The sequence below is a fragment of the Pelophylax lessonae genome, assembly GCF_965119305.1.
Source record: "Pelophylax lessonae genome assembly, chromosome: 4".
NCBI lineage: Eukaryota > Metazoa > Chordata > Amphibia > Anura > Ranidae > Pelophylax > Pelophylax lessonae.
In genome coordinates, this window is record NC_138771.1 from 57,629,419 (window position 1) to 57,654,096 (window position 24,678).

The window sequence follows — 24,678 nt, forward strand, 5'->3', positions numbered from 1 at the left end:
TATGTATGTATGTATGTATGTATGTATGGGTGGGTGGGAGGGAGCTGTATGTATGTATGTATGGGTGGGTGGGAGCTGTATGTATGTATATGTGGGTGGGTGGGAGCTGTATGTATGTATGGGTGTGTGCTGTATGTATGGATGTATATAAAGGTTCAGTGCTGTATGGATGTATGTGTGGGTGGCTGCTGTACGTATGTTTGAATGTATGGGTGGGTTCTGTATGTATAGGTGGGTGCTGTATGGATGTATGTATGGGTGGGTGCTGTACAAATATATGAATGTTTATATGTATGAATGGGTGGGTTTTGTATGTATGTATGTATGTATATATGTATGTATGGGTGCTGTATGTATGTATATATGTATGTATGTATGGGTTCTGTATGTATGTATGAATGGGTGCTGTATGTATGTATGGGTACTGTATGTATGGGTGGGTGCTGTATGTATGTACTGTATGTATGGGTTCTGTATGAATGGGTGCTGGATGTATGGATGTATGTATGTATGGGTGCTGTATGTATGTATGTATGTATGTATGTATGGGTGCTGTATGTATGGATGTATGTATGGGTGGGTGCTGTATGTATGTATATATGTATGCATGGGTTCTGTATGTATGTATATATGTATGCATGGGTTCTGTATGTATGGATATACGTATGTGTGGGTGCTGTATGTATGTATGGAAGGATTGATGGATGGGATTTGGGGCTCTGTGAGTTTATAAATAATGAAAAAAAGGAGGAGGAAATATATTCCAGTTTTGCAGCCATGTGATGTCCCCATCCCTCTCATTCCTTCCACTTCCCCCTGGGTGACCCCTCTCATTATTTGGCCTCTCTCAGGGTGATAATGAAGGTGTTTTGTACAATTTCTATTTTCTCATACACTTTACCCTGCTGAGTGTGAGAGAAGGAGGAAGAGAAAGAAGGAAGAGAAGCCAGCAGCAGGTTCTGCTTTTAATAATGGAAGAAGTTTGAAGGGAGAGAATTCCCCGGTCAGTGTGAAGAGAAAGAAAACTTGGTGGTGGAGGAGGGGAGGAAGTGAGAAAACAAAAGAGATAGAAGGAAGGAGGCAGCGCTGGGTGGGAGCTTTTCTCTCTCTTTCTGTTTCTCTGTCTGTCTCTCCTTCTCACACACAGCAGGCTTAGGAGGAGCTGTTTTGCATCCATTCACGTCAGCCCTGCCTCATTCCCTTCTTCCTTCCTGCTGGAGAGAAGACAGAGCGAGCCGAGAGAGAGAGAGAGAGAGAGAGAGGAGGAGGAAGAGACACAGTCCCCGCTCAGGAGACCCGGAGCCCGCCACTCCACCTGAAGGGTAAGCCTGACCCTCTTCCCCCCACCCCCAGCCAGTCCCCTGATGGTATGCTCTCCCCGGGGAAAGGTCGGCAGAGGGACACGGACATTGCCTGCCCGGGGGGGTGTGTGCTGACTGCGGGCAGAGGCAGAGTACACCCGGAGCTGTGCGGGGGGATGGAGCTGTACAGAGTTCGCTGCTTCCTAATTGGCTGCCAGTTGTTTGTTGGTGTAAACTTTATTATGTCAATGAATGGCGGCCGGCTGTGTGCTGAGGATGCTGGAGGTGTCAGTTCCAGCCGTGGACCGGTTCCCTGCCAGTCCCATCTGGACTGTCACCTCTGTAGGTGAGGAGCAGACACACACCCCTCACCTATAATGGGGGGGTCTGTCTACATCTCCTCCCCTACAGAAACTTCTCTCCCCTCCTCCCTCATATCACTCTTCTCTGCCCTTCCTCATTCATCTCTCCTTCCTATATCTGTTCTTCCTTCCCCCCCCCCCCTTCTATATCTCTCCTTCCTTCCCCCCTTCTATATCTCTCCTTCCTTCCCCCCTTCTATATCTCTCCTTCCTTCCTTCCTTCCCCCCTTCTGTATCTCTCCTTCCTTCCTTCCCCCCTTCTATACTATATCTCTCCTCCCCCCCCTTCTATATCTCTCCTTCCTTCCTTCCCCCCTTCTATATCTCCTTCCTTCCCCCCTTCTATATCTCTCCTTCCTTCCTTCCCCCCTTCTATATCTCTCCTTCCTTCCTTCCCCCCCTTCTATATCTCTCCTTCCTTCCCCTCCTTCTATATCTCTCCTTCCTTCCTTCCCCCCCCCTTCTATATCTCTCCTTCCCCCCCCCCTTCTACATCTCTCCTTCCTTCCCCCCCTTCTATATCTCTCCTTCCCCCCCCCCCTTCTATATCTCTCCTTCCTTCCCCTCCTTCTATATCTCTCCTTCCTTCCTTCCCCCCCCTTCTACATCTCTCCTTCCTTCCCCCCCTTCTATATCTCTCCTTCCCCCCCCCCTTCTATATCTCTCCTTCCTTCCCCTCCTTCTATATCTCTCCTTCCTTCCTTCCCCCCCCCCCCTTCTATATCTCTCCTTCCCCCCCCTTCTATATCTCTCCTTCCCCCCCCTTCTACATCTCTCCTTCCTTCCCCCCCTTCTATATCTCTCCTTCCCCCCCCCTTCTATATCTCTCCTTCCTTCCCCTCCTTCTATATCTCTCCTTCCTTCCTTCTCTCCTCCTTTCTCTCCTCCTTTCTCTCCTTCTTTCTCTCCTTCTTTCTCTCCCTCCTTCTATACCGTCCCCTCCTCCCCTTATCTTTTTTTCTTTCTTTATCTCTCACATTCAGTCCTTCCTTGTTTGTCTGTGTACAATGGCTCTTTCTTTTACTCTTTGCCCCTTTTCTTTCAAACCCTCTGTTTGTCTTTCTCTCCTTTTTTCTTTCACTTTCTTTCGTTTTTCCTCTTCTTCTTCTTTGTTTTTTTTTTTTTTTGTTTTGTTTTTCTTTGTAATCACGCTCTCTCCCTCCCCCTCTCTTATCTATTTTCATTTTCTTTCTCCTACATTCAGCCCTTCTTTGTTTGTTTGTGTACAATAGCTCTTTCTCTCTTTCTCTTCCTCTGTTTTCTCTCTCTTCCCCCTCCCCCCTTCTCTGCCTCTCTCTCTATATCACTCCTTTCTCTCTCTCTCTCTCTCTCTCTCTCTCTCTCTCTCTCCCCCCCCCTCTCTAGATATTACCCCCTCTCTCTCTCCCTCTCTATCATCTCTCTCTCTCTAGATTATATATATATATATATATATAAAATCATCTCTCTTCTTACTTTTTTCTACTGATCTTTTTTTCTCTCTCCTCTATAGTCTTGGTTTCTTTTTTTAAATGTTACTTCTTATTTTCTCTCTCACTTCCTCTTTTTCTCTTCCTTTCTTTTTCTTTCTCCTTGCCGTCCTCTTGTTTTTCTGCACTTTTGTCTACCCCCCCCCCCCCCCCCACCATCCTCCTCCTTCTTCTCCCCCTCACCTTCCCTACTTTCCTTTTACCTCTCCCTAATCCATTTCTCTCTCCTTTCTTATCCCCCCCCCCCCCCCATCTCAGCCTCTCAGTGATGAAGTTGCCTCCATCTCACACAATCATCTATCTCTGTTCTGAACCCACAATTGTGCATTGAGTAATCAGCTCATCAATTTTTTTCCTCCTTTATACGGTGAAGAATCAGTAAATAGAATGCATTAAGCAGGGCACACAGTGTAATGACATTTGCTTTCTTGTATATTTTGGGTGTAAATATTCAGTAACCTATTTTCATGTAGCCGCCAAAGGTGTGCATTGTATGAAGATATAACCCCGTCATGGTGTCCTCCTCCTCCTCTAATGAACTAGTGGGTAAGGTCATAAGTCATGGAACACTTGACAGCTGCTGAACCCTGCAACTTCTTGTATGGCTGAAACCTTATTTGCTGAATATTTCCTGCATTGTCTCAGTTTCTTCTATGTATATGGTGTCTGTCACATCTGTGAGATCCTATGACTGGTAGATTCCCATATGTTCCCCATACCTTCTACTATAATACGCCAGCTTTACCTCCTCTGTTTGGGTTTTGACTTTTCGCATAATTTGTGTCCACTTGTTGCTGACATCCATTTGGAGAATGAGATTTTGTTACTTTTGCAGAGGAGTGACAAACATTTTTGGAGCTGTAATATATGATGCCTTTCTTAACCACTTTACCACCGGAGGATTTTGCTGTCTTACGTCCAGGCCACTTTTTGCGATTCGGCACTGTGCGACTTTAACTGACAATTGCGCGGTCGTGCGACGCCGTACCCAAACGAAATGTACGTCCTTTTTTTCCCACAAACAGAGCTTTCTTTTGGTGGTATTTGATCACCTGTGCGATTTTTTTTTTTTTTCTTTTTTTTTTTCTTTTTGCGCTATAAACAAAAAATAGCGTTTATTTTGAAAAAATAACAATATTTTTAACATTTTTTTTATATGAAATCCCCCCCCCCCAAAAAAATTAAAAATTAAAATTTTTTTTAATTTTTGGCCAATTTGTTTTCTGCTACCTATGTTTGGTAAAAAAAAATCACAATAAGCGTATTTTGATTGGTTTGCACAAAAGTTATTGCGCTTACTAACTAAGGGAAAGATTTCTGTCATTTTTGGTGTTTTTTTTTTTTTTTTATTTTTTTTTTTAAACGAGTAATGGCGGCGATCTGCGTGTTTTTTTTTTTTTTTTTTTTTTTTTGCGGGATTGCGGCGGACAGATCGGACCCTTGACTGACATTTTTGACACTTTTGGGGGTACCAGTGACATTACTGCAGTAATCAGTGCTATACATATGCACTGTTACTGTAAAAATGACACTGGCAGGGAAGGGGTTAATTTTATTGGAGAGGGAGGGGTTAATGTATGCCTGGTGCTTACTAACGTGAGGAGGGGGGGGGGGGCAGGTGACTGAGTGACACAAGGACAGATCGCATGTTCGGCTATGCTGAACACTGCAATCTGTCACTCCTTGTCACTGAGGAGATCCGCCCGCTCTGTTTACACAGGCGGGCGGATCTCCAAACTGGATTCCCCGACGATCGGGGAAGAGCAGCGGCGATCGCCGCCGCTCCTCCCCTGGCCCGACTCCCGCTGTGACTGAAAACAGCGGGAGCGCGCCGCCTACAGGGGTAGACCTACGTCGCTGGACGATAACGAACCACTTTGCCGCAGTACAGTCAATGTGACTGGTCGGCAAGTGGTTAAACTTAAAGCGGACCTTCAGTTATTTTTTTTTTTTCTATCTTTCATGCTATCAAATGCTGTACAGAACTCGCGCTGAATCCCGGGATAGAATTTTTAGGTATCTTGTTTTTTTTTTTTTTTTTCTTTTTCCCCTTCCTTTTTTCTTTTTCTTCTCTTATGCCCCATACACACGTGCAGATTATCTGAAGACTTTTGTCTGCAGACTTACCAAAACCATATAATATGAGGTCAAACCTAAACACTTTCAATTTGTATGCAATCCGGCAGGCCCTTGCACTACATAGAAAAGGTAAATCTGCAGACAAAAGTCTGCAGATAATCTGCACGTGTGTATGGGGCATTACTCTCGTGAGAGAATAGATATCTGGGGTATGAGGCTTTAAAGGTACTCAAAAGTCCAAATCAGAGAACACTATTGATACAAAACACTAATCTCATAAAAACATTGTATTTTATTATACATATCTTAAAACATACAAATCCAAAAAAGTGGCTGTGGGAGACCCATTAGGTGGGGGCCACTGTCTTATGCGCTCAGCCCTTGATCACCTGGAGGTTTGGGTCTTTCAAATACTTCCAAACTTCACAATAAATTCAGGACTCCATGCTGCAGGTATGGTGTATCCCTTTAATTGTGCATTGACTTATTTACCTAGCATACACAAGTTTATGGCTGTGTTTCATTTTGGATTAAATATGAAATTGTCTCACATGTATGTGCTTTGCCTTAGCTTTATCTGTATATATCTTCAATTCCCTGAGGAAGCCAGTCTGGCAAAACCAGTCGGAATTTGAAGTTTCCAACACATTATTTGTGCATATTTCTGCAAGGCAGCCACTTATTTGTATTTGTATGTTTTAAGATATGTATAATAAAATACAATGTTTTTATGAGATTAGTGTGTTGTATCAATAGTGTTCTCTGATTTGGTCTTTTGATTGCCGGTTCACATTAGTGAGATCGCATGTAATTCGGAGCGCGCTACTCCTAAAATCACATGCGATGTCTGTGTGGTGCAAATTCAGTCATACAGTTTGTATGGCTGAATTCGCACTGCAATCGCACTGAAACACGCACAGGACCCTTTTTTTTTGGTCCGGAGCAGAATCGGATCGCATGGTGGTTCACACCGGTGTGATCCGATTCTGTGCGAACTTTCAGATCACACTGCGATATGCGATCTGATTTAGGGGTGTCCTTACTTTGAATTGACACCCCCAGAGTATCGCATATGGCAGTGTGAACTGCCTATGCTGCGGATGCAATGCGGGAACACGCTGTATATTTGCAGCGTTCCCGTATCGCATAAATGTGAACCGGCACTTAAAGTCCTGTACCCCAGATATCTATCCCCCCCCCCCTTTTTTGTCAGGGATGTTGGTACTCAAACAGGTTAATTTGGCTCCACCCACCACTTTTTAAATTTTTACTCTCGTGAGAGTTTGCAAGCCGAAAGGGGGGGGCCTGAGGGAAGTCACAGGAAAGCGCGTAGGCTGGAGGGGCCCGGATGAGGGTGGAGATAGGAGTACAATGCCTCCCGGTCGCGCATGCGCAGTATCCGATCTGTACTGGTTACTATAGCGGTGGCAGAGAACTGGCCCTGCTATATCCGCATGTAAACAAAGGGCTGCGCTGCTATAGTAACCTGAACACATTGAATCAGAAGTGCTCTATCCCATGGGTCGAAAAGGACCAAACCTAGATGATTTCCTAAGGAAAAGGCCTCTTGGACCAGAAAACAAAAAATGACAGTGTTCCTATTGTACTGAACTTGAGAATCAGACGTGCTCGGCTTTCTGCACATGCGTGACCGGGAGGCATTGTACTGCGCATGCCTGAGATTTCATGGGCCAGCGAGGTGGAGCAACACAGGCTATTGCAGGAAAACTGCGGCCAGGGCTTCAATTGCCCTCAGTAAACATGGCTGCTCAAACAAGAAGTGTGGGGAATGAGAGACGAGCAGTTTGACAGGTAAAAAGTTAGGTTACAAACAATACGAATTCCTAATAAAACTTTAAAATGCTAGAACTACATACTGTTGTATTTTTTTGGATTATGTGCGTTTGACTGCAGTTCCTCTTTAATATGGAGGAACCCCTGAAATAACTTTCTGGTGTCAGGGAACCCTTGTTACATAGATCAATCTGGTTAAAAATACAAGTCCATCCAGTTCATCCCACAGGAAAAACAATACCCCCCAAAAAAATACCCCCCCCCCCCAAAAAAAAAAATACCAGCTACTAAACAAGTGCAAATATTTACTATACCTACATAGGTCTGCAACTGACGACTGTTTTCATAATCGATTAGTTGGGTGATTTATTGTTTCGATCGGATGATAATAACCTTAAAGAAAGTGTGTTGTATAATTTAGTCAATAAGCAGAGTTTAAAAAAAAAAGGCAATTTTATTCTTAAATATCTACAGTATATGCTGTGGTAAATATAAATACCCAACTATATTTTTGGGAGCAAAATCTCCAATCCACTCTGAGAATACCAGACAGAAGAGATATACTGTATATACTATTAGAGGTTGAATCTAGTAAATATCATCAGATTCTGAGATCAAATTTTTTATTTAAAGAAAAAAAAAATGATTTTCAGACAGAACTGTAATCTATTACCGTATATACTCGAGTATAAGCCGAGGCCCCTACTTTTACCACAAAAAGATGGGAAAAATCATTGACTCGAGTATAAGCCTAGGGTGAGAATGCAGGTAGGCGGGCATGGTACAGGAGAATGCAGGATGACTGGCATGGTACAGGAGAATGCAGGATGACTGGCATGGTACAGGAGAATGCAGGATGACTGGCATGGTGCAGGAGAATGCAGGATGACTGGCATGGTACAGGAGAATGCAGGATGACTGGCATGGTACAGGAGAATGCAGGATGACTGGCATGGTGCAGGAGAATGCAGGGTACTGGCATGGTGCAGGAGAATGCAGGGTACTGGCATGGTACAAGAGGATCTGGGGTTGTGGGCATACTACAGGAGATGCAGTGCTGTGGGCATGGAACAGGTGTACCATGCCCGCAGCACTGCATCCCTTGTAGTGTGCCCACAGCCCTGCATAATGGCAGGTAGTGAAGCTGTTTCACTTACCTGTTCCAGAGGCGCCTTCATTTTAAAAATGGCGCCGCCCGGCGCCGACACGTCATTGCGCACGCGCCGCCGCCCCTCGTATACTTTCGGCTATTCCCGGCCTCTCCCGAGCGGCAGCGGCACGTGCGCGGTGACATGTATGCGACGGGCAGCGCCATTTTTAAAGCTTAAGCCCGTCGGAGCGGCCAGGGACATTTTTTTTTTTTTTTCTTGACTCGAGTATAAGCCGATGGGGACGTTTTCAGCACAAAAAAATGTGCTGAAAAACTCGGCTTATACTTGAGTATATACGGTAAGTATGACCGACTCCCTTGTCGTAGGAAGGTGGCTTGATAAAAGCTACCTGCGCCTGCTGTCACTTATGCTGGCCATACAAAAATAATGTCTTACTTTAAAAAAAATGTTCATTTGAAGAACATTCCTTCGATTTTCTAATCGTTAGTTTGGTCAAATCAATGTTTGTTTTCGACTACAGTGACAGGAAAATTTGAAGAAGCTGAATAGAAAACGACTTGGTCAAAGGAATATTCAGACCGTGTATGTGGTTTTCATGTTCTATAGGAAACCATGTTAAATGAACTGTAGTGCGTTTCTGCAAAAAGCACCAAAAACGCATAGATGTGAACCAGGTCTAGGATGTTTAGTAACAGCTGCATGCCTTTTTTTTTTTTTTTTGTATCGCCTGTCATAATTAGCCCTTTATAGTACACAAAAAGCAGATATTGAAGTATAAATAATGGGGGATATAAGGGGTTAATGTGAAACAGCGAAAGTTATAAAAAAAAATATAATAAATATACATACATACATACATACATACATACATACACCCAGAAGTAGAATATATGGGCATTTTAACTAGGAGTCAGACATGAAGGGTGAAAGGGAGATCTAAATATTTTATATTAAAGTAGTACTAAAAGCTGACATCTTTTTCATGGATATGATCATTTTAAATATAATGCACAATACTGGTAAAAGTTTACTTTGTGTAATTGTAATGTCTTCTCTTACCCCCAGTCTATCAGCCTTACCTTATACTTACCTGCTCTGTGTAATGGCTTTGCACAGAGCAGTCCTGATTTTCTTCTGGGGTCCCCCGCCGGCACTTCTGGCTCCTTCATCCTTCCGAATGCTCCAATAACAAGCTGCAAAGTACAGTATAGAGGGACCCTATAGCAAGGTAAAAGAAACTTCTACCTTTAGAACCACTCCCTTCCTGACTAGGACTACAGGTCCCATGAGGCATTGCTCCTCACACATTCACATTTACAAGTTCTCAGGCACTTACTGACATGTATGGATGGTGTACTGAGCTGTATGTGTGCTGCACTGTATTTCCTGATATGTAAACAAATAATGTACTCAGGCCAACTAATCGGCTGACCAACTAACCGATTATGAAAATAGTTGACAACTATTTTCATAATCGATTAGTTGTTTCAGCCCTATACCTACAGCTCAAAGGTACATTAGTGTGATGCTCCTTATATTTGTGGTCAGGAATAATTCCTCCCTACAGATTACTAAAAAGGATCAATGGTGTCATTGGGAACTTATCAGAGAGGCAAAATTGCTCATTACTCAAGGAACCCCCTAGCAACCTTTTTAACCACTTAAGCCCCGGAAGATTTTACCCCCTTCCTGACCAGGGCCTATTTTGCGATTCGGCACTGCGTCAATTTAACGGACAATTGCGCGGTTGTGCGACGCTGTACCTGAACGAATTTGATGTCCTTTTTTTCCCCCACAAACAGAGATTTCTTTTGGTGGTATTTGATCACCTGTGCGATTTTTTTTTTTTTTTTTTTTTTTTTTTTTGCGGGACTGTGACATTGCGGCGGACAGATCGGACCCTTGACTGACATTTTTGACACTTTTGGGGTTACCAGTGACATTACTACAGTAATCAGTGCTATACATATGCACTGTTACTGTAAAAATGACACTGGCAGGGAAGGAGGTTAACTTTTTTTGAGAGGGAGGGGCTAAGTGTGTCCCTAGGGGCGTGCTTCTAACTGTGATTGGATGTGGCTTGATGTGTAAGAACAGTGATCAACGGTCCTACATAGCAGAACCGTATAATCTCCATTCTTACACAGGGAAGAATGACAGGCGGCTTTGTTTACATCAGCCGTCTGCCTTTCTCTCGCTGTAACGGATGATCGCGAGTGCTAGGGAGCACACGCGCGCGGGGGGACCGTGGTTCCGGCGGCGCTCGCTCCCTAGAGCCTCACAGGCTAGCGACGTAGTACTACGTCGCTTTGCCTGTGAGGGGCTGACCGCCGCAGTAAATAGTCGTGCGGCGGCCGGCAAGTGGTTAAGAAAGTTATACCTTAGACCAGATTTTCTCAACTTTTTTATCCAGGAACCCTTTAAAAATACTTTCCAGGTCTCGGGGAAAATTTTTCCCAAAACCAATTCCTTGGTAGTCAGTAGAAAGAATACCCCTTACATTGGTGGGTAGTGGTCAGAGTGTGCCCCTTAAGGTGGTGGTCAGAATGTGCCCCTTACAGACAGCACAGTGGCTAAATGGTTAGCTATTCTGCCTAGCATCACTGGGGTTGCCGGTTCCAATCCCAACTATGACCCTACCTGCCTGAAGTTTGCATGTTCTTCCTGTGCCTGCATGGGTTTTCTCCAGGTACTCCGGTTTCCTCTCACACTTCAGACTTGCTGGAAGGTCAAGGTTAACTGTATACATTTGCACTTAGTACCCTAGTGTGTGTGTGTGTGTGAATGCGGGTTGGGGACCTTAGATTGTAAGCTCATTGAGGGCAGGGACTGATGTGAATATGAATGGGTACCATCAAATGGGTGATTAGTCAACCAAAGAACCCCTAACCACTTCTGAAGCAGGGTTTCTCAACCAGGCTTTCATGAAATCCTAGGGTTCCTCCAGAGGTTGCTAGGAGTTCCTTGAGCAATGAGAAATTTCTGCCTCTCGGATAAGTTCTCACTGACACCATTGATCTTTTTAGCTATTTGTAAGGGGGTAATTCTTCCCAATGTGATCCCTGAGCCCAGAGGGTTATTCCAGGGGTTCCTCTATGTTGGGAAGGTTGAGACAGGCTGTTCTGAAGGAACCCCAGGGTTCCATTGAATCCTGGTTGACAATGACTGCCATAGACAGTAGAAATGCATCAAAATGTATGCAGCTAAAAATAGTGTTATCAAAAATGTTGCCAATAAGAGAAAAAGGTGGCGAAAACGGGAAAGAAAACTCATTAGATTTTACCACGATTTTACTGTGCTTATTGTGTTTTTCATAGGTCATGTGACTCAAAAACCACATCAAAAATGTAACTGGTGCGGATGTGTTCTTGCTGCATTTTTAGTGCGTTTGAATGGGGGGTGCATTTTTCTAACTTCTTTAACTTAAACTGACCAAAAACTTTAGCAACCAGGATTTTTACACAACAACAGAAGCACAACAGACCAGTGTGAAGACATACATAGAATTTGAAGGGATACATTTTTCTTGAGCTTTACTGAAGATATGTCATCCCGTACATTTTCTATTTAAATCAAGTGTCCAAATGTGGTGGTAAAAAAATCTAACATAACATTTGTTTTTGGTGGGTTGGTTGTAATAATTGGATGAATTCCTATAACATACCTCTTCAGGTAGGTGGGACTGAAATTGCAGCACAGTTAGTGCTCTCGCTTTGTGAAGCTGAAGTCCTGTCTGGTTCCCTCTAAGGACAATGGGGTTTATTTACTAAAGGCAAATCCACTTTGCACTGCATGTGCACTGCGTCCCGGTTCACACTTGTGCGATGCGGGAAGGCTGCGAATTCGCAGCCTGTTCCCGCATCGCAAACGCACCCCTGGCAGTTCACACTGCCATATGCGATACGCCCAGTTTGATCGCATATCGCAGTGCGATCTGACAGTTCCCACAGGATCGGATCGCACAAGTGTGAACCACTGATCCTGACCACCGATCCTGATGTGGCTGGAAAAAAGGGTCATGTGCGTGTTTGGTGCGGATACAATGCGAATCCAGCCATACAAAGTGTATGGCTGAATTTGCATCCGCACCTCCGATCGCATGTAATGAAGGAGCAGTGCGCTCCGAATTACATGCGATCGGCGCACTCGCAAAAGTGTGAACCGGCCCTGCAAGTGCAGTCACTGTAGACCTGAGGGGGGCATGCAAGGAAAATAAAAAACAGCATTTTTGCTTGCACATGATTGAAAGATCGAAATCAGCAGATCTTCCCGTCATTTCAGCTCTTTCCCCCTCAGATCTACAGCGACTGCACTTCCAAGTACACTTGCAGTGCAGATGTAGTGCAAAGTGGATTTGAGTTTAGTAAAGCCCCGTACACACGTACTGATCATCGGCCGAACGATCGGCTGTCGTGTCTGTTGAAAACTGCAAAAGACTGCACACGAATTTTGTCGGCCAACAACAGCCGACTGCAGAAGTGATGTCATGTGATGGTTAACTTTCCTTGTCTTTTTTTCTTTTCTGAGCATGCCCAGTCTTGCAAATCTGCTGTCTGTCGGACGAAATCTGTACTGACTGGCGAACAATCGGCCGTTCTGGTGATGGCCAACAAATATTTTAAAGTCTGCACGACAGATTCTGTTCGGCTGAAAATGCGCTGTCGGCTGTCGGAAGCATCATACTAACAGGCCTACAATCGGCCGATCGGTCGGCGGCCGATTGTCGGCCGAATATTTACGGCCGACAATCGGTACGTGTGTACGGGGCTTTACTCAACCCCAATGTCTGCATGGAGTTTGCATGTTCTCCTTGTGTTTGTTTGTTTCTTACGATTAAAACGTATCAGTAAGACTCCGTTCACACTGGGGCGACCTGTCAGGCGACCTGGTCGCCTGACAGGTCGCCGTAGGTCGCCTGCCATAGAGTAGCTGTGGACCCGTTCTAATAGGAGCGACACAAGTCGCTCCGACTTAGAAAAAGGGTCCGGAGCTTCTTTGGGGCGACCTGGAGCGACCTGCATTGACTTCAATGATATGAAGTCCGTGCCGGCCACTCCGAGGTCGCGGTGCGAGCTGCGCACCGCGACCTGTGAGGTCGCCCCGGCAAGTAGCGTCGCCCCAGTGTGAACGGGGTCTAATTGGCTTCCACCCATGTGACCCTACATTGTATGGCTATGGTTGTAATTTAACAAGTTAAGAATTTAATATTTGACATTTTTATTTGTTTTTGCGTGATCTGACCACCTGGGGTGGATGGGTGGAGATGTGTTTTAGTCCTGATCACCTGTAGAGCTGCCTTTGTACATCAATGCATTTTTGCTATCTGATGACAGGCAGCATACAGCGATGACTTTGGGAACACGTCTCCCTACATCCAGTGAGGCTTCTCAGGTTTTCTTCTTCCTTTATAATAATGTGTTAGTCCTGCCAGACTCTCTCCCAATTAGTGTAACTGCCACTTGCAGTGTGGCTGTCAGCAGCATTAGAAGATCCATGTATACATAGTCATTGTATTTTGGGTGGGGTGAAGTAAGCCAGAGTGCAACCATGACAGCTTTGGACTCTGATTATGTAATGCAGCATCTCTGAGGCCCAGTTCTCACTGATGTGCATCAAAATCGTACCCTGTTCATGCGAACTGCTGCAGGTGTGTGTTAACCCCAAAATAAGTAAAACTCAGTGTGATTTGCAGAATTGGATCGCATAGGTGTGTGTGTGTGTGTGTGTGTGTGAATATATATATATATATATATATATATATATATATATATAATATATATATATGTGTGTGTGTGTGTATATGTGTGTATATATATATATATATATATATATATATATATATATATATATATATATATATATATATATATATAATATAGTGTGTGTGTGTGTGTATATATGTATATGTGTGTGTGTGTGTATATATGTATATATATATATATATATATATATATATATATATATATCCACTTCAAATACACCTAGAACTGAAAATTGACTGTCGTGGGAACATTATGATACCTGGGAACCCTAATACGTTATAGTATTCTCTGGTGTATTCCCAGGGAAAAGAAAAATCAGAATTTTTAATTAAAAATAACAAATGTTGGAGCCTTGTCTAACATGCAGAATATGAAATAGCTGACTTGCTCAAGCAAGAGATAAAATTGGGGTCTGACCCAGCTTGTCTGGAACTATTCAGCAGTTTGTTTAATTCAAAGGTGCCAGTGTCTGTACTTCCCCTGCAGAAATAATATCTTTGTATAACGTAGATTTATTTCATGCATGAAATTACTGTGTGGCAGGATTTTAGAAACTTGCCAGCCTCTTGTGTGACTTGGGAATAATAGACCTGTCCTTCAAAACCCATCTTGTCTGTGGGAAGTCAAACAAGGCGCTGAAAGGGTTAAACTGTAGGTTTCAACTTGTGAAGAAGTCTAGGCAATTGAGCTTATGAGAGTCTTTGAACCTTCCTCTTCCTGAAGAATGAATCCTTGAATAATGACATCCACCTGTCATTTTAAAAGTTAAAGGCACCGACTGTTCTCCTGTGCCATGTAATGTTGCAGTAATGATAATTGGCAATGACTCTATCTAAATATCTGATACTTTATGATTGCAACTCTTTTCCATCCCTTTTTTCTTTTTTTTAATTGACCAAAGGAACATTTGTTTTATATTGTGCAAAAGTTGGAAAAGACTTATCTGGCTAGAAAGCATGTTTTTGATTGCTCATACATTCGCTTTAGTGTCTGACAGTTGACAGCTGAATAAGGGCGATGGGAGAACTAAGGCTGGACGTAGACATAATATAGTTGTCTTAGGAAATTTTGTGTTTTTGAACTGATCGGTTGTTCATCCAAAGAAGATGATGTGAATTTAAAGTAAAAGCGATCCTGCCAGCAGACGTGTGTCAGTAGACAAACTGATCTGTGGATCTATGATCTGGAATTTGTCAGCTATTGTCAGAGCAAATTTAAAGTGGAACTAAACCTATAATTAAACATTTTGCATGCTGACAGCTCCTTATTGTAGAAGAGACGTGCTTTGTTTCTTCAGCAATACCACACACCTACCTACCTGCTTACAGTCTTCTATGGAATGTACACTAAGCTGTGCATGTGCAGCTCAGCATGCATTCCTGGTACCCTCCTGTTCTGGAATGACTGACTCCTGAATGTGTATATGCTGGATCACATTATCCCCATCCACTAATCCAGAGGCCAAAAAACCTGACACCTGAAAGTAGCCAGGGAGAAGATGACTGTGACTGAGGGATATACTAGGAGCGACCGATTATCGGCAAAGCCGATATATCGGGGGCCGATCTGCACTTTTCCCGATATATTGGAATCGGCCCCTGAGGTTACCGATATTGCTGATATTTCGGGAAAGTGCTGTACCGGAGTGATGCCTGCAGCTAGAGCCATCACCCCGGTACCGGCGTTTATAGCCGATGGTCAGCTGTCGTGTAATGACAACCGATGCGGCTGAGAAGCCGCTCGGCTGTCCTTACAAGGAGCGGGAGGGGACGTCCCCCAACCTCCCGCCGTCTTCCACGGCTCGCCCAGGTCTCCCGTCTCACCAGGAGACCCGGGCAACCAGCCTGCACGGCTGCCGAAGACCCGATCAAAGCCGCATTTGGCTCTGATCGGGTCTCCATGTAAAAACCCGGAAGTGATGTCATGACATCACTTTCGGGTACTGTCTGGCGCTAGATTAAAAAAAATTACAGCGTTCAAAACAGCCAAACTTGGCGTTTTGACTGCTTAAGTGCAGAGAAGGGGTTTGGGGTCTTTTAGACCCCCAGATCCCTCCACAAAAGTACCTGTCAAAAAAAAAAAAAATAAATAATATTTTTTTTAAATGTACAAAAATATCGGCCGATAACGATATGCATTGGCCAAAATATCGGTATCAGCAACGAAAAACCGATATCGGTTGATCACTAGGATATACCCATCACATCACTGTATAGTGTATCGGAGAATTTTGCAGGGTTTAGGCCCCTTTCACAGTGTGGACTCCATTTGGATCAGCGGGGGATCTGTCCACTGATCCTCTGATCAGAGCAGAGCGGGTGGATGACAGGCATGTGACCGCTCCGTTTTTGCAGAGCGGACTCGGACCAGTCCCACTCTGCTCTATGGACTCAGACTCCACTGTCTGCAAACTCACCCTAGCTCTACCGCATAGTGAAATGAATGTGGAACTGAGTGTCGGTGCTCAGGCTGCAGCATCCAGATGCATGCAATTGCTTCCAAGTAACAAGAAAAGCCGGCACAAAAATGCTATGAGTAAGGCTATGGCCAAAACGCGTTAGCATTTTACCATGTTGTACACTGCTGTCATGGTGAAATAAACCTCATCAAAAGGAAGCATTCATGTCCTGGCTTTTCTTGTTACTTGGACTCCGCTGTCTGTTCACACCTGACTGCCCTCAAATCTGATTTACCCAGACCATAAAGGACCGGTTTCTTCTTTTTTTTTTTACTGGACCATATCAGATTGGAGGTCCAAATGAGGGATAAATGAAGGATCTGATATTAGAACGGGTCCGCAGCTTCCCTATGGAAGGCGACCTACGGCGACCTGTGAGGCGACCAGGTCGCCTCACAGGTCGCCTTAGTGTGAACGGGGACTTAAGGTAATTTCAAAAGTTTGTTTTTTCTTTAATCTATTTATTTAAATCTGTAGCTTTCATTAAAGTGACATTAAAGTCTCTTGTTTTTTATTTTTTTTTTTAGTTAAAGCGGTTGTATATCCCGCTTTCTTGCTTTTACCTACAGGTAAGCCTATAATAAGGCATACCTGTTGGTTAAAATAATATCTCCTAAACCTACACTGTTTAGGAGATATTCACCCTGCATGCAGCCGCTGACGTCAGTGGCGCATGCGCTCTGAAGGTCCGGGACGCTCACACAAAAATGTAAATTTAAATGCCCTTTCTATATTCCTAAAGCTGTGGTCACATGATGCTCCGGCCCAGAGTTTTCTCTCTTCTATTTACATCTGGTTGGATCATTCTTTTGGATATCCGCATCTCTCTGCCTGTTTAATGTGGACATTTTCTTTGGGCTGACAAGCAGCAGGGTTCTCTCAGGATTTCCATTAACTTGCAGGGATTTCCTCCTCACTTCCTGTTTGGCTTTGGGCAGGAAGTGAAGGGAAATCTCTGCAATGGAACACAGATGGTGAAAACAAATCTGACAGGGGTTCTAACACCCCACCCTCCCTTTGCTCCAGTGTTAATTTTGGCAGCAAATTTCAATTTAGTTTTAGTCTTAGGACTAAAATGGCATTTTAGTTTTAGTCCCATTTTAGTCTTCTGCAAGTGTTTTCGTTTTAGTCGTATTTAGTCGACTAAAACTCCAGTACATTTTAGTCGACTAAAACGTCCTACATTTTAGTCGACTAAAACTCATTTTAGTCATCTATAATCGAATGGGTGTAGTTCAATTGTAATTTGTAATGCATTATTTAAGCATTTCTCTACAATTTCCAAACTCATTATATACTACTGCTGGTCCTGGAGTGAAAAATCGAATATGTTATTATTTATGGTGGTATTAAGCTTTCAGCATGCACCAGTGTTAATTTTGGCAGCAAATTTCGATTTAGTTTTAGTTATAGTCTTTTGACTAAAATGCCATTTTAGTTTTAGTTGTATTTTAGTCATCTGAATTGTTTTAGTCGTATTTTAGTAGACTAAAATTGTGTTAATTTAGTCGACGAAAACGTTTTAGTCGGTTTTAGTCGACGAAATTAACACTGCTTTGCTCTATCCAAAATGGGGGGGAAAAAAATGTTTCAATTTTGCAAATTCTCGCTAGCAACAGGATTGCCAGTGCGACATCTTTACTGGTACAAGTTACAGTATTCTAGGGAACACTGGGATACTGTATGTCTATGGGCTGGCCAAACATCAGTCCGACGTCATGTTCTTGAATTGTTTTCTTTTCTTATGATTTCGGTAGGAAGGTGAAATGTCTGTGTTCTGGTGTCGTGTTATTGAATTTCTTGTCTTCTTCGATCCAGGTAATACCTCGTAAGCTGGATTATATGCAACACAAAAGAATAGTGAAGCGCAAAATGGGAGTTTTTACATCTCATTACCCACAGCTCTTAGAATCCATCTAAGCAGCGGAGCTCAAATTTGTAAACATTAGATGCATCGATTAGAAGTTTTTATTTCTATGACTTGAAATTAATTCAATAAAGTGACGGAATTTACTGCCCTCATTGTCATAGTATTCGGTTTCCAGGAGGGGTTACTTAAGAAACCGGATTCTCACATAATGTTGTCTAACTGGATAGGTGTGGACGTAAAAACTCGTGACTTGGTTTATTACAGTGTTCCAGTTTATCCATCCTAGATTCTACAATTGTGCTGTTGTAGAGTATTTGAATGCTGAATATCATACATTTACATTGGACCAGCTTGGTTCATATGCCATCCCTGTGGAAGGTGACCACCACTATAGTATTTGGCACTTTTACATTGATTGCCACTATCTTCCAGGTCCCATGCCGAATGGCTGCCCTGCTCTTTAGTGAAGACAGTGGGTCATTCCCCGGACACGGGTGCCATTCGTAGAAAGCCTTACATTTTTCCTGAAAGGATGGAATGTTTTCTGCAATTGGACAAATTGGGGACTGCGATGTCACTGCTCTGCCCTGCCACCTCATCCAATCAGAAATCGCTTTGCATTCATTGAGAAAAATGCAAGGCTTTCTGGGAATGGTAGCTGTGCTGACTCATGGTACCTAAGCTATAGCGTCGATTTACAGTAGTAGCAGTGACTACTACAGTGATTTCCAGCTTCCACAGGTTTGAAAAATGCATACTTACTGTACTTACAAGTGAATGGGTGAGAGCAGGGGCTCATCCCTTTTTTATTTTTCTTTTCCTCCTAATTCTCTGTCCAAGGTTTCAAAATGGTCTTTAAAATGCGGAGAATTCACACGCAGAGGCAACACGCCCAGTGCGCTAAAGCTTTAGAAAACCCATAGTACTTGGGGAATCCTTTGTCATGGGCGCACGTTTTGTAAATAAAATATTTTGTGTATATAGTAAAAAAACGGATGTAAAATATTAGCTTAAAAACCAAATCACTTTATTTTAACCACTTGCCGGCCGGCCGCTGCAGATATACTGCGGTAGGCTGGCTCGGCTGTGCAAATCGCTATACCTGTGCGGTGTCTTGAGGGAGTGATCCTGGGGGCGCGCGCCCCCATTAGCCAATGGAGAAGCTGATTTTCGGGGGCCGGTGGCCGTGATTGCCCCCCCTTGGTTAGAGAACAGCAATCTGCTGTTGTAAACACAGCAGACCGTTGTTCTCTCAGGAATCAGCACAGAACGCCTGTGATCCTCCTATTTAAGATCACAGGTCTCTGTGTTTATTCTACAAGCCTATCCCCCTCAGTTAGAAAACACCCCCAGGCATACACTTAACCCTTTGATCGCCCCCTGAGTTAACCCCTTCCCTGCCAGTGTCATTACAGTAACAGTGCATATTTTTAGCACTGATTACTGTAGTAATGTCAGGGGTCCGATCTGTCCGCTGCAATGTCGCAGGCCCACTAAAAATCGCAGATTGCCGCCATTACTAGGAAAAAAAAAAAGACATAAATCTTTACCCTAGTTTCTAGATGCGATAACTTTTGCGCAAATCAATCAAAATACGCTTATTGACTCATTACAGTTTCTCTTTAAAGTGAACCCGTTGACTGTTATTCTATAGGCAGCAAATGGTATTTCAGGTTGTATTTTCTCTTGAAACCTAATGGACACCTTCTACGGAACAGGCAATGGACATCTTCACTTTTGTCCTCCCATATAATGCTTGTCCATGTTTTTCTACTTGATAATCCCAACCTCCCTCCATACAGTGCTGATTTGTGGGCCATCAGCTGTACATAGCGATACTTCATTCATGAAGTTATGAACTACGTCTACCCAGTACGTCCCTTCCTCTGCCATCCTTCATAGCACTGATATTCAGTAACTAAACTAACCATGCAGGGAACTCACATGCTGCTAACCAAGTAGAGATGCTGCCAGTAACCTACAGCTGATTATGTTCCAGTCTCTATTATATTTTATTTATTATATTTTCAATATACATGTTATTATATTAGACAATAGACAGCACAGTTACAATACTATTCAATTTGAAAAGGTTGTGAATGGCCTTGCTTCTGAGTGCTTACAATGATATCAGCAGTGAAGAGACCGAACGATGAGATAATCTCTGTATAAGCTGGTTATATACAGTTAGAATTTCGATCAACAATTTTTATTTTTGAAATGTATGTTCGCTTTTCTAATAGTTAATGGGGCCGAGTTGATGATCACATTCAACTGTAGTGATGAGGAAAATCTAAGGAGCAGGATGGAAATTTTTTCTTGAATGGATGAAATTCTTACTGTGAATGTGGCTTTCACTTGGGAAAAATTGTACTTATTGTAATGTGCGTCCTGAAATCAAACATGGAGGCATGGTAATTGAACAAAATTTTCCAGTTTTCAAAGAAATTTCGGGTCCATAATGGTTGTATAGAATGCTCTGACGAGCAATTTATTTTGATTATCCTTTTGAACGTTTAGGCTCCATTCACACCTGAGCGTATTGATTTCAGGGTTTTTTTTGGGCTTTTAACCTCCCTGGCGGTATGATTATGTCAGGAATTCTGTACCAGAAGCGGTACAATTTTTTTCATGGAAATTTGGCGTTATGTATTATAGGCCTACAATTCTTAGTAATTACTGACTTAAACCTGACCAAAACAAGACTCTAGTAGACATCCCAGATGTGATAAATTTGAAACACAAAGGCATGAATTATAATCTAATCAATAATCTAATTTTAATATATATATATATATATATATATATATATATATATATATATATATATATATATATATATATATATATATATATATAAAAAATTATATTATTGATTCGATTATGATTCATGCGTTCTATATATAGGTGTGTGTTTATATATATGTGTGTGTATGTGTGTGTGTATATATATATATATATATATATATATATATATATATATATATATATATATATATATATATATATATATGTGTATATATATATATATATATATAATATAAATGTTATGTGTTTTGTGCAACGTTCAATGTTTGAATTTCCCTCCCTAGTTCCGCTCCCATGCAGCATTGCTGCTGCAGGGAATGGAACTAGGAAGTCATCACACCGACGGAGGACGGACGAGCGGCGGGGATCTCAGACGGCTGGCGATCTCAGCAATGGGAGATCATCGCTGGATCGCCCGGAGAAGGTAAGAGACCGCTGCGTGCTCTGCCCATCCACCCCGAGCGTGACTCGGGGATACCGATCCTAGCACAGAAAATCCACCCCGAGTCACGCTCGGGGTTACCGCTAGGAGGGTTAACAGGCTTTTTACAGGCGTTTTTTTTTTTTTTTTTTTGGGCTTTTTACAGGCGTTTTTTTGGGGCTTTTTACAGGCGGTTTTTTTTGGTCTTTTTACAGGCGTTTTTTTCAGGTGTTTGGAGGAAGGCATTGACATCTAACAAAAACGCTTGTAATCAGCCAAAAAAGAAGCTCATGTACTTTTTTGAGCTTCAGGCGTTTTTTCTTCTGGATACAAAACGCTCAGATGTTAACAGGGGCCATTGAAATGAATGAGATTTTGCTTGTTGGGCATTTTGAGACTTCAGAGATGAGCGTTTTACGAGCTGAAATATGCTCAGGTGTGAACAGGGCCTAAAGGGAAATTCTGCTGGTGTATGTATAGATAAAAGTAATATTAAAAAGCTTTGTTTTTTTTTTTGTTTTTTTTTTTTTATTTTTTTTTTATAATAGCAAGCATGTTATACCTACCTGCTCTGTGCAGGGGTTTTGAACAGAGCAGCCCACATCCTCGTCTCTTCATGTCCCCCGAGGCTGCATGAGTAGGGACACAAAGTGGCTGTTGGGTGGAGCTGTACACGTCATCAGCCCCTTAAAGCGGCCTTCCACCCAAAGGTGGAAGCTCTGCTTGTTTGCTTCCTCCCCCCTCCGCTGCCACATTTGGCACCTTTCGGGGGAGGGGGAGCCGATACTTAGTTTTGACAGGTACCCCTCCCCACTTCCTGGAGACCTCGCCACGGCAAGGTCCCTCGGAAGTTCGGCCTTCCACCACCACTACCGGGCCATTCAGAAAGCACAGTGCGCTTCGTGCAAGCGCAGTATGGAACCAGCTGTGAAGCCACAGGGGTTTGGGGTAGGGCAGAACATTAACCCTGAAGGGGAAGTTCTAATTTAAGACTGAGGATGACCTAGATGGCAATGTTGGATCCAAGCTAGGTCACCTGAACATTGAATCGCAACGGGACAACGCTGGATTCACTGGCCAGTTGTGTATGTGAACTGAGCACAATGCTGTACACAAAAGCCTGGTACACACTATTAGTTCTTTTTTTTTTTTTTTCGTGCAAACCTGTGGGTTGCACTAAAATAAACGGTCAGCTCCGTTCGGAGCCGCTGTACTAACCATGCAAGGTTAGTTCAGTGATCTCCCCCGCTGAGATGTTGTGTTCTGACAGGGGGACATCCTCTCCGCCAGAACACTCTGATCAGTGCTGTCTGCCCTTGGATGAGAGCGCTGATTGGGAGTCGTTCAGATGCTGGTTTTCCAGCATGCACGTTTGACAGAAGCTGGCCGAACGGCCGGCTTCTTTTGGACTGACCGACATACACACAGGCTGAATGTGGGCCATTGTCTCCTGACATTTGGCCCATGTGTATGGGGCTTTAGGGGGCCAAGAGAAGAAAAGAAACCAGGAGGGGAGTGAAGTTCCCCTTCAAGTCGCACACAACCAGGCACACACACAGCCCGGCAACTAGCTTTTGTAAAAGGTAGCGAGCAATAGCAGCTCCAGTCCATCAGTGAACAGGAAAGCCATCACGCATCCTAGTCGCCTCATCTCCACCTATTTAGGCTGGGTCTGTACTGCCTGGTCGCTCACTTGTAAATGTGTTTAACATTTGCACTGTATGTCAGTAACCCCAGTCACCTTTTTCTGTATCCGTCCCTAACTATCATTCCTGGGTATAACAAGATTTAGTAGGACTGGGGCACAAACTCCAGCAACTATTCATAGTGGTGGATTTACTAAAGGCTAATAGACTGTGCGCTTTGCACTAATTTTCCAGAGTCTAGTAAATGTGGTGAAGCTTCACTTTGTAAAGAAAACCCAGTCAGGTGCAAGGAAAATTAAAAAAACAAAAAATGATTAGATGATGTAAATTAGCAGAGCTTCACCACATTCACTAAGCCCTGGGGAAAATGAGTGCAACTGCACATGCAAAGCACACAGTCTATTTGCCTTTAGTTATTCCACCCCACAGCTCCTAACCAGGTTTCTTCTTTAAAATGAAGGATATAACAATAATTCTGTTGCTGTTTATTGCAGCTCCAAAGGTTCTTTCATTTTGTATATCAGCCCCAAAGTATGTAGGTGGTGCGTCCTACTTTCTTGTGAAATAAGCTTCATTCATTCATTCTTATTACTAGCATTTCAGTGTATTTGTAACACATATTGTGGTAAAAACCATATGCATTTTATTTTTACTGCAGTAATTTATTGGAAGTTGTTGCAGTTACAGTATGGAAGATGGTTTTCTTCCAGCAGTGTGATAATGCAGTACGTAATAAAGTCTAATGGCCCAGCATATTGGTCTTGAAAAGTGAAGTTTTGTAAAGGGAATCCAGAATAAAGATTACTTTATATGTGTGCATAGAATTCCCATCTCTGGCATGGATCTGCAGTGTTCTGCTTCCATTCATGGATCTGCAGTGTTCGGTTTCTGTGCATTGATCTGCAGTATTCTGCTTCAGTCAATGGATCTACAGCGTTCGGTTTCCGTCAATGGATCTACAGCGTTCGGTGTCCGTCAATGGATCTACAGCGTTTTGCTTCCATTCATGGATCCGCAGTGTTCAGTTTCTGTGCATTGATCTGCAGTATTCTGCTTCCGTCAATGGATCTATAGCGTTCGGTTTCCGTCAATGGATCTGCAGCTCTCTGCTTCCATCCGTAGAGCTGCAGCGTTCTGCTTCCGTCTCTGGATCTGCAGCGTTCTGCTTCCGTCTCTGGATCTGCAGCGTTCTGCTTCAGTCTCTGGATCTGCAGCGTTCTGCTTCAGTCTCTGGATCTGCAGCATCCTGCTGTCGTCCCTGGATCTGCAGCGTCCTGCTGTCGTCCGTGGATCTGCAGCATTCTGCTTCCGCACCGCTGCTGTCATACAGCCAATCAGGAGAGAGAGTCACAGATGGCTGAGGCATTCATGAACATCGCTGGATAGAGAGAGGGCTCAGGTGAGTATTGGGGGAGCTGCTGTACACAGATGGCTTTTTATGTTAATGCATAGAATGCATTAAAATTAAAAAAAATCTTCTGTCTTTACAACCACTTTAGGCTGGCCTTACACCTTTGCTCTTTACAACTATTATTCAACATATCCTCCTGTGCATTGGACTGCCTTCATCTGTCAGTCTCTCTAACCGCTCACGCT

General features: G+C 43.3%; 1 protein-coding gene across 1 annotated transcript in view; it reads left to right on the forward strand.

Moving 5' to 3' along the window:
* Positions 1 to 993: 993 nt before the first annotated feature.
* ZNF710 (zinc finger protein 710) overlaps positions 994 to 24,678 on the forward strand; it is a 164,784-nt gene continuing 141,099 nt past the window's right edge. Inside the window, exon 1 of the mRNA XM_082253229.1 lies at positions 994 to 1,322. The gene's annotated coding sequence lies outside the window, so the exon portion shown is untranslated. The remainder of the gene's footprint in view (positions 1,323 to 24,678) is intronic.